The following is a 10,334-nucleotide window of genomic DNA, read 5'->3' as shown; positions in this document are numbered from 1 at the left end:
ACTGACACTGTCATGCAGGTGCCTTGAAGGATCTCCTTATGGCCTGTGTCAAAGTATGTAATAACCCTCCCAGGATAATAGGGGGCAGCTAACATTGTCATAGCCGTTTTTCCCCACAGTGCTGAGAAACTGCCTAGTGAGAGCAACTAACTCTGCTCCTTCCGGTTCACAGTCCATAAAATTGCTGGCTACCTGGAAGGAGGCACCAGTTTAGCAGGAGTAACCCAGTGGAAAGATCTCCCTAGCAGACTGACCCTAACTTGCGGCTAGAAGCCGAATATCTTTTCAAGGCCTTTTTTCGTAGCCTGAAATATCGAAGGCAAATACTCAGAAGAGCGTACCTTTAGTTCTGTGAATTATTAAACAGGATGACCAGGTTGGTGACCAGTCATTCCTGCACCTGGCCACAGGTGTAAATGTCAAATTGAAAGATGCAGATGGAAACACCTCAGAATCCACATCTAGCAGACACTTTTTAAAGAATGTCAATTTTATATTTTAGATAATGATATCTTCATTCATTAAATGTAAAAATTAAATACAGCGGTTTATTAAAAAAAAAAAAAAAACAATAGCACAATCAGAAAGCAAAAGTGTTCATTTAATATCTGTGTGTGGGTGTTTCCCATCATGTCAGATCATCACATTCCCCTGCAAAGCATTGCTTTCATTTTTCTAAATAAGGCACTGAAACAGGTTGGATCTCAAGTGACTCACTGCTATAAATTTGGATTTCCAAAGGGTTTTCGGCAAACACGGGAGGCTCACTCATCCACACAAGAAGGTAAGGTGACTTAATCTGCTCTTTTTAAATTAAGTTCCTCTGTTGTTTTACTTCTCGCATTTTGATTGAACACACATGCACACACATATAAAAATATACAAATGTTGTGAGGGCAAGACAAAACCTTTTATTCTGCTGGAATCCCGGCATTTCTAGGCAGGTGGTGCAAGTGTTTTGAGACGGGTGGAGTCTACATTGAGAAATGACATGAGCAGTTTTGTTAAGGTTCATTCCATTTTCTAATAAATCCCATTTTCTAACTTTAGCTTGACTCCCCCTCGTATATATAGATAGCTTTGGATTGTAGATTTTGTAAATATTATTAAATTGTATAAGTTGCAAGCAGTATGGACATTTCAATGTTCCTCTGCACCTCATTCAGGGTAGCTTCCTATTCTGTCTCCACTTGCTCCAGGACAGGCATAGTAAAACTGTGTTTATAAAATAAACGATTGAATTAAAAAATGAAACAATATATTGTACATGATACTGTGGTTTTGTATGAGGGAACGTACTTCTGCCTTTTACAAGGTGTTCTAGCTATACCCATTTTACTAGAGGAACAGGGTTACCCTCTCCACTCCCACCAGAAGGCATTTGAGATTGAAAATCGTGTCCTTTTTCCAAGTAAAAATGCGAAAGGAGACAACTTGAAAACTGATGTATAACTGAGCACAGGTGACATGACCAACCTGAGGAAAGAGTTTTAAGTCAGGAAAACAAAAACATTTTAAAAAATGTGAATATATATAAATATAGTAATTGACCTGAATGGAGAAATTCCATAAAAGAGGCATGCTTTATGCCAGTTGGAGAAACTGATAAGAGGCTTCATACTGAAGTACAATCAGCAGGCAGTCTAATAAAGAGGATTCCACAAGGGATCATCAAGTTAAAGGAAGTTCATTATCTCATTCTGAACCCTAGAAAAGGGGTACTCAACTCTGGTTCTGGAGGTCCGCAGTGGCTTCACTTTTCATTCCAACTAGTTTCATGATTAGAAGCCCGGCCTAGCAGATAATGAAATTTGGTATTAAATTATATTATGGCTTGCTGGGGCTTTCATTCTTCCAAAACAAATCTTTATCACTTTGTACATTTTTTTCATTTTATGAGAATGTTGTGGTCTGGAACAGATTTGTATCTCTTGATCCTTCCTTTCACTTTCATTTATTTCAGGAGATTGTATTAGCACGAATACATCATGATACATGTACACAAGTGTAGATGGAAGCACACTATCTGGAGAACTGCTTTCTTTATCATTTGCATTGTGAACTAATGACTGGTTAAGAAAACAGGAAACAATTAAAATCTAAATGCAATTGTTTAAAACTAAAATAAGGCGATTAAGGGTTTTGAATTGTAACAAACAAGTTAACTTAAAACTAAGTCCTAAAAACATATTACCTTAAAAGTAAATAAATGGGTTCTAATTTAAAGTTTGGTTAAAGCAAAAGCTGCAGGCACTGAAGACCTCCAGGACAGGAGTTGAGTGCCCCAGCCCTAGATGGACTATTCTCTCATCTACAGGAAGGTAACCTAAGAAATGTTAAAAGGCCGACTGACTCTTGTGGTTTAGTCCAGCGTTGAGGAATGCATACTGCATACATAGAATTCCCTCTTAAAGGAATACTCCACCCAAAATAATGCTATATTTTTATATGTTACTTACCCCCTGTGCTTTGTAGTGATGGACAAGAAAAGATTTTAATATCAAGCTTTGCAAAATGAGTCGGAAAAAGGTTTACGACATAATAAAAGCCAATAGTGACCAATGTTGTCCAGCAGCACATGATGTGGAAATATTTATGGAAAAAAAAAATCTCTTGTTCGTCAAGTCACATTATCCACATGTCAGTTATCCAGTAATATGATGAAAATGTACACAATGCATGCTTTTTGGCTTAATATCATTAAATAGTTATATAATAATCATCACATATCTTAAACATTGTAATGATAAGACACACTTAATAATGTTTTACCTTTTATTGCCAGACCTTATTCTCTAAGTTCTCCTATCTTCATTGTGAAGTTATCCCCATTTCGTCTGATTATAGTATCACAACATGTAGTTATTGGACATACAGTAGTTTAAATGCCAATTCGACTTTGCTGCTCAAGCTGACTTCAATTTCATGCGGACTCAAAATTCAAAACCAGGCTATTAAATGTTTCCTGGTTAACGTCATGTGGTACTGAATTTGTATCTAAATGTCACAACAGTTACCTGGCCAGATTATCACTGAGTATTCCAAACAACCCAACACAATATTTATATCTAGGTCATGACAAAATAAATGTTTGGGAGCCAACCCAGCTGTCCTTATTTACTTCAAATAGTAATAAAGAAAACAATTTTATGATGGCATCAAAGTCACAACTAATGATAGCTTCCTTCAAGCTTGAGGCAAAATAATTCCATTATTTAGGTACTAGAGGAGCTCTGTCTCTTTGGTTGCTCAGTCTTGAAGTGACACCTCCTTCTGGGCGGTTGTGCTTTTATGTCCCAGGGACTGCAAGGGTCCGAGTCAGTTGCCCTCACTGGATGGTTTCTTGGTACTGTAGGGGAAAAGGAAGACAACATAGTTAGCGACACCACCTCCTCTGAAACTAGAGCCTCATGGGATTGCCCTTTTGCACTGAATACAGGACTCTTCACCAAAGAATGAAGAGGAGGGGTGTGTCTTCAATTCACATTTATGATGTTTCATGCTTATGATGTGTGCTGATTATTCCTGGATCTCTCAGCCAGGTACTTCAGTCTTCTTCTAAAATGAACAAAGTCATGTAAGGTATGGCGATTGGTGGCTGCACATTGTCCTATGTATAGGTATGTCCTGTGATAGACTCTCACCATGTTCAGGGTTATTTATCTTCATTGTGCTCGATGTCGGGATAACTCTGGCCCACCATGATCCTTAATTTAATTTATCAATTGTGTTTCAGAGTGTATATACATATGTAATGGTGAGACACACTTAATAAGGTTTTACCTTTTATTGCCAGACCTTCTTCTCTAAGTTCTCCTATCTTCATTGTGACCACAGTGCTAGTCCTCTGTTTTTGTTTCAGTTCTTAATTTTTTTTTTGCGTTTTGGTACCATGTAGTTCAGCATTATGATTCTCTGTGTATCATTTGTGGTTTTTCCCCAGCAGGAGCGATTTCCATGATGATGTGACGTCCTGTTTTATGGTATTATCTTGAATTTATCGTTGAGTATTCTCTTTTCTTAGGAAATCTCCATTACTTCCTATTATTATACATTACGTTTATTTAAAATGATTTTCTTAGAGCCTGCATTCATTCACTAGGCAGCATTTCACTCTTCCTTACAAGTATTCAAACACCTGAAATGTTTTGTGAACTCCATATGAAAGGCTTACACTCATTGATGCTGACTTTCTGTGTCCCTCTCTAAGGCTCCTTAAGAAGACACAAGGATGGATGCATTCCCGCTGTTTTCCCAGATAAAATCATTTACACAGTGGGTCTCCGGAGATGCTGAAGGAGCCCGAAAGACACAAGAGAATTTTTTTAAACTTTGCCCCATAGTATCACAGGGTACATCAGCTGTTCAGGCCGTCCTTGGAGATGAAGAAGGAGCCAGAAGAACACAGCTGGAGTTCCTCCAAGGTGTAAATGAAACAATGGATATCTTACCAGTTGTTGGCCATGTTAAAGGGGCAGTCCATTACATGTGTGGTGACAAACAAGGAGGGGATCAAGCTCTAAAGGCTGCAACTCAGACAGCAGATGCCATTGGTAACATCTTTGCAGGTCGCTAAATATGAAATGCCGTGGTTCACTGTAACTGCTGTTGTGGAACATCATGTTCAGCACTATGGACCTGATCATAATACACATGTTATATCTGATCCAAACAAATTAAAGCAGGTTTTGGAAGTGACTGGTGGTTAGGTGATGTATGCCACGATGAACTGACATTTTGTTGCTCTTGATGAGACACACGCAATGGCATACCATCTTCAGTTTAGTTTAGGATGAAGCGGTCATCTCAGAGGATAAATTCTAAAAAGTATAACTTTTTACTTAATCTAGCAGATTTCTACGATTACACATGACTTTCTGCAAATGTGCTTTTATTGTTTGTAAATAATTAAGTTTGTTTTTTTCAAGATCAAGAGGATTGCATTTTGCATATGCAGCCTTTATAAAATATGCATATTGATTTAGAAAAATTATTTTTTTTGTTCATAATCACTTCTTTGTAATGGGCACAATTTTTTTTCAATATACTATCTGTTCATGTTTATGCTATATTTCAAAAAGAAATCTCTTAAATACATTTCCATTCATTCAGCAGATGTTTTTGTCCAAAGCAACTTCCAAATTGAGCGCTTTGAGTAGTGAGAAAAGCGCTATATAAATTGAAAGAATTATTATATATATATATATATATATATATAAATTCACTAAGTCCATGGCAAGCAGGACAGCCACGCCCGCCAACAATTCACTAAACGGCCGGCCATGGCATGAGAGCAAAAGCATTTGCCAAGAATGTGTTCATTAATCAAGAACGAAAGTTGGAGGTTCGAAGAAGATCACATACCAACCATACACGATGCCGACTGGCGATCCGATGGCGTTATTCCCATGACCCGCCGGGCAGCCAACCGGGTAACCAAAGTCTTTGGGTGCCAGGGGGACTATGGTTGCAAAGCTGAAACTTAAAGCAATTGATGGAAGGGCACCACCAGGTGTCCAGCTAGAATAGCAGGGGCGGAATGGGTGTCAGACGATCGAACTTGCCTATCTAGAGGATGTAAATGTCCTAACACGGGTTCCGTAGGCGAACCTGCGGAAGGATCATTACCGGTTGTGCCGATCCGTCGTTGGACGGTTAGGACCCGAAACCTCTTGGGCCCGCTTCCCCGCCCTCTCTCCATAGTTCCATCTTTGCATTCACTTACAGTCGTATCCTCAAACCCACCCCATTTGGACAACTGTATTTCAGGAAGTGTTCACCCATCAATACATAATTATGCAGCGTATACTACACCGTGGGTTGGCTAGTTGTTATTATTATTATAAATGAGGTAAATATTTGGACAGCAGGCATAATGGTGGTTTAGCATTACTACCTAACTTGAAGTCAGTGTTTTACTTCCAGCCTGATCACTGTGTCCACATGGAGTGTTTATGTTCTTCTTGACTCTTGTGGGCTTTTGTCCAACATTCCCAAAATGCATGTGTTAAATTTGTTTTTCTTTCCGAAATCTAATGTAGTTCACGATGTGTGAGTGTGGCTGTGTGGATGAGTGTATAATACACTGGGATGAAACCTGTGTGGTGTCTGATGAGGTAAGCCATTGCTCACGTAACGTTTGAATCAATCTACTCTACTGACTGTCTGTGGAGAGTTTTGTATGCTCCCTGCATGTCTGTAACAGTTGCAAACCCAGGTCATCTGGTTTACTTATCAGATCGCAAACATCTATAGGATGAACTACAACATAAAAACATAAGAAATTTAACAAATGAGAGGTGATCATTCAATCCACCATGCCTGTTTGTTTAACTAATAACTCATGCTGTCCTGTTATCACATCCAGAATTTTCTTAAAGGTTGTCAAGGTTTCTGCTTCAAATCTATGTCTCAGGAGTTTGTTCCAGAGTCCCCAACTCTTTGCATAAAAATGTTCATCCAGGCTTCAGTGTTAAATGTACTTCCCCTTAATTTCCACTGATGTACTTGAGTATGTGATTCACCCTTAAGATTGCTGGTAGATCTACTTTATCAATGCCTTCGAGGATTTTAAATATCTGGATTAGGTCCCCATGCAGTCTCTTTTGTTTGAGACTAAACAGATTTAATTCACTGCATCTGTCAGAGTGGGACATGTCCATAAGTCCTGCGATGCACTTGGTTGCTTTTTTTCTGCACAGCTTCAAATTAAGTGGTGACTCTAAGATATTCTGAATAGCTAAGTATGATTATGTGAGTAAATGGCACCCTTTGCAGGGTTTCTATCTTGCACATGACACTGCTGAAATAGACCTTGTCTCCCTATTTTCCCAAAATAAATGGATGGATCTTGGAAGAGACATATGCTAGAAATTCATTGTGCATCATTCTTCTAAAGAGGAGAAGATAAGGCCAGAACCAAGATGAGAGTGGATGCAGAACCTCATACCTCTCACTTACAGTCCCAAAATCATGTAATGTTCACAAAGCAAATGTAGTTATAACCCTTTAAGTATCTTTGCAAGAACAAAATATTTGTCCACTGTTCCAAGGCCAGAACAGAACCTTAAATGTTCCTCCTGGACCTGAGCCATTACATCTCCATTCTAACATCCCAGCATAGGCTTTCCCAGGGAGACTGAGGATTGTGATCTCTTTGCTATCATATGGAGGAACCAAATCATTATTTAATGTGAATATAAAAATGCAAAAAACCTTACTTCATTGTGAAGCATTCCCATTTTGTCTCATTGTAGCATTAAAACATGTATTTATTGGACATAGTTTAAATGCCTTTAGGACTTTGTTGCTCAAATTGACTCTAAGTATTGCAAACAACAGACACCAGCTCTTAATCTATCTATTGTGACGGACAGCTGGGTCCGATGCCCGGCAGGGAAGCCCCTGCTGCATCTGTTCCAGGGGAGCAACCACGGGCAGCTCAATACCTCTCCCGAGATGCTTGGTGGCAGCCTCCCTGGTGGATGGTGAGCCCCCAACTTGTCGCATGGCTCCATGGGAGATGGAGTCCTCCACAGCCTGGGTGGGAGCTCGAATGGCCGCTAGGGGGAGCTGCATGGAGTCAACAGCCAGGCTGGATGAATCTTCAGCCCCACCCGAAAGTGCAATTAGGACCAGGTGGTCAAGCACCTGGAACGCTTCTGGGTGGGCTATAAAAAGGGCCAGCCACCACCAATCGACAGCGAGGGTCGGGAGGAGGAGGACTAAGCCTGAGGAGGAGTGGTGGTAAAGGAAGGAAAGTGGTGTTGTGGTTCTTGGTGTGATATTTGGGACTGTGTATTGCCTGTGGGTCACGAGGAAGACATGCGCCCACGGGTGAAGAAAAATAAAGTCGCTGTTCATTTTATACATGCCTCTGTGTCTATCTGTGTCGGGTCAGGCACCTATATAGCGCCTCTGTTACACTATATATATATATATATATATATATAGCATAGTAGTATATATAAAGTATAGTGGTCATATGAGGGAATGACAGGTCAAATCAAAATAAATGTTGGGGTGCCAACCTTGCCATCTCCATTAACTTCAAATAATAATAAAGAAAACAAATGCACGATGGTGTCAAAACAACAACAAATGATAGCCTCCTTCAAGCTTGAGGGCAAAATAATTCTGTTATTTAGCTAAATATAAATGCTAAGGTCTGTCTCTTTGATGTGTGATTACTCGCAGACTACTGGGTCAAGAACTTTGATCTTGGTCTTAATCGTAAGCTATGACCAGAGACATTATAAAAATTAGGAAGTGGAAATCTTATCAAACTGACCTCTGGTCACAAGTTTATTATGGCAAAAAGGACTGCAAAAGCAAGTGACATAGCCAAAAGTAAAGAAAAAGAGCAGTGACATCTGCTGAGTATCAAGGAAATGGCAGAGGCTGATTATGCGACAAAGAACACCATAACTGGAAGAAGAAGAAGAGCATCTGTTGAGCATGAACAGTAGGATATAGAAAACAAGAACAAAGACCTAGAAATGCATGGCAACAATGAAGGAGATCATCAGTACTTCCTAAAAACAACATCCTACTTTTGAATACATTGTAATTATTTCTCATTGAACATCAACCTTTATTAAACGTGCATAAAGGATATGACCAGTTGCTTGTGTATTTACAGCAAAGTGCTAACCACCATAATGGCATGAAGAAGAAGAAGAGAAGCAACATCTACTGAAGAAAAACTCAGATGTGCTTAAACGATGAAGAATGAGTAAAGAGCAATTTGTGCAGCAGGCAAATATGATCGCTCAAAGGCAATCAAGACAAAGTCCAAGGGCATTTTATTGTTCTTTACTGGGTTGTATGATTCCTCGTAGAACTATGGCTTGACCAAGCACCATTTCATTCTAGGAATGGTTCTTTGGGCTTTGAAAATTTTTCTAATATGTAGGAAAAACCTGAAACCTTCCATGTTTGGTAGACTACAGTACCTAGCAGGACTTTAACAGATTAAGAAAACATGCTTGTGTTACTGTATGCAGGAAGAGTCCTTTAAAAACAAGATGTTGGTATTCCACAAATCTGTTACCACCTATTCATAGCTATTTATTGTATGGCGCTTGTTTTGGATCTAAATAATTAAAACGTTCTTTCTGGATCCTTTAAGTGGATGAGTCTTTTGGGAACCAGAAATGGTTCCCCTATGGCATCACTCTGAAGAACCACTCTGGCACCTTTATTCTTAAGAGTTAATTGGGAAAAACTTGAACCAGAAGTACAAATCTGTGATTACAATAAAAAACAAATAAGAAAAAAAAAAGAACTCATTACTTCAAGGTTTAGAAAAGGGAGCTCTAGACTTCAAGCTCCATTTGTAAACTAGAGGGTTTAGCCTAAATAGGACTGGTGATCCTAATGGCTTAAACAGAAACAACATGGCACGGCTTCAATGGTGCTTTAGTAATGAGAGATTATGCTTAGGACTTGCAATAACTTCAATAAATTACTCTGGAGACATTGTGGTATCACTTTTTCACTGTGAGGCCATATCACAATAATGATAGAAACATAAATTCAGTTAAACACTAAATTTGACCAGGGTGCACAAAGATTTTCGTAAAACTATCATAGTATATCTTGTACAATAACTTTCACCTTTGAAACAGTGAAAGAGCTCTTTGCCCAGTCTCAGCTGTTAACTGAATATGAACCTAAACTTAAATTACATGGAAACATTTTTTGAAATTCTTACTCTAATGTATTTCTCAGTAAAAAAAAAAGGGATGGACAATGTTGGTCATGGCGGGCTGCAGTGGCCACAGGTTTTTGTACCAACAAATTGCTTAATTAGAAACCATCCCTTGCCAGTCTCAGACCTTATTTAATTTTATGACTTGTTACTCTGCAATGTTAAGTTCTTACAGTATATCGTAGATTTTTTCCTTTCCAAGGATATCTTCCTAGTGATTTGAAGCCTAAAATGTATATTTTTCAGTCTGTCACATTGTTCTCAAGTGTTTCATTAAACCAAATAGTACATGATGAATCCACATTGGGGTAAAGGAAACAAGTTAGATGGAGAACTGCTGGCTCCTTTGTCATTTGCATCTTATTGCTAATAAGGAGCCATTAAAAACAGTGAATGCAGCTGTTTAAGACTGAAATAAGCAGTTAAGGGTGGGGAACTTGAGCAATAAGTACTTCATCAGCAATAACTGACTTCTCATTAAGAAACTGGATTGGACCAAAAACCTTCAGCTACTGCAGCCCTCCAAGACTGACATTGCCCATCCTGTATTAGCTTATACTTGTTCAATGCATTTTAAACAGGCTTCCCAATGTGGTATTTTACAGGTAAACATCTCAGCGGC

The 10,334-nt window shown here is 38.9% G+C and overlaps 1 long non-coding RNA gene across 1 annotated transcript; it reads left to right on the top strand.

Moving 5' to 3' along the window:
• Nucleotides 1-626: 626 nt before the first annotated feature.
• Nucleotides 627-4,990, top strand: LOC127529897 (uncharacterized). The gene is made up of 2 exons (XR_007936502.1): nt 627-784; nt 4,211-4,990. It is a non-coding gene; the product is annotated as an uncharacterized LOC127529897 (long non-coding RNA).
• Nucleotides 4,991-10,334: the final 5,344 nt, after the last annotated feature.

Source organism: Erpetoichthys calabaricus, chromosome 12 (genome assembly GCF_900747795.2).
Source record: "Erpetoichthys calabaricus chromosome 12, fErpCal1.3, whole genome shotgun sequence".
Classification (NCBI taxonomy): Eukaryota; Metazoa; Chordata; class Cladistia; order Polypteriformes; family Polypteridae; genus Erpetoichthys; species Erpetoichthys calabaricus.
Note: the sequence above shows the minus strand (reverse complement) of the source record. Positions and strands in the feature narration are given on the sequence as shown.